Here is a 1,064-nt window from a genome sequence, read left to right on the forward strand (position 1 = left end):
CCCCCTCCCCGCTGCCCCCTCCCTGTGCCCCCTCCCTGTGTCCCCTCCCTGTGTCCCCTCCCTGTGTCCCCTCCCTGTGTCACTTCCCTGTGTCCCCTCCCTGCGTCCCCTCCCCGCTGTCCCCTGCCCATCTGTCACTCGCCAGCTGGCCTTGCTCGCCCTTTCTGTGGAAGGTGAATTGAAAGCAATAATTTCTTTGCCTGCAATTGCACAACACCTCAAGCACCTGAGCTCTGACCCAGCCCTCCAAGGTGTATAATTATTAATTATGATTATTATTAATTACAATTATTATTATTATTACTACCAGCACTGTTATCCCAGCCCTCTGAGGGCATCTTCTTGACACAGTCCTTATGTTTTGGGCTGCCTCTTTTATCTCAGTGATTTGATCTCCTCTGATATCTGAGCCCCACTCTTTGGGTAATGCAAACTTGGAGATGACTTTCAGTGCAAATTTTCTCCCTGAAAAGAATTTTTTTTCTTGCTCCCCTTCCTAAATGTGAACCTTGCTCTTTACCCTGCCAGCCAGCCACTTAATGCCAGTAAGAAATGGACTTTCCTTTTCCCTAGATAATGACTGATCTTGCAGATTGGATAATGAAATAAGTAATGCCATTAGCAGCCCATTAATCAGTGGTGAGCAGTGAATAACACCGAGCCTGAAGGACAAGGGAAAGGGGAACTGGGCAGGAATGGGGAAACCACCCAAAATCCAGTGCCCTGCTGTTGACGGTTGTCACAAGGGTTTTTGGGGTGAAGGAAGAGACGAGATGGGCTCCATGATCAGAAGGCTTGATTTATTACGTTATGATATAAACATCTATTTAAACTATACTAAAAGAAAAAGAAAGGGAGAGTTTCCAGAAGCTGCTAGCTACCTAAGAAAAGTAAAGAATGATAACAAACCAGCTCTCTCGGACTGTGTCCGATAGATCTCAGTTCTGGATTGGTCACCAACTCCAAACATCCAAACTGGGCCAATCCAGGCAGACCTGTTACATTCCACAGCAGCAGATAACCTATTGTTTATGTCTGGTTGCTGAACTTCTCAGCTTCAGCAG

Source organism: Geospiza fortis, unplaced genomic scaffold (assembly GCF_000277835.1).
Source record: "Geospiza fortis unplaced genomic scaffold, GeoFor_1.0 scaffold59, whole genome shotgun sequence".
Classification (NCBI taxonomy): Eukaryota; Metazoa; Chordata; class Aves; order Passeriformes; family Thraupidae; genus Geospiza; species Geospiza fortis.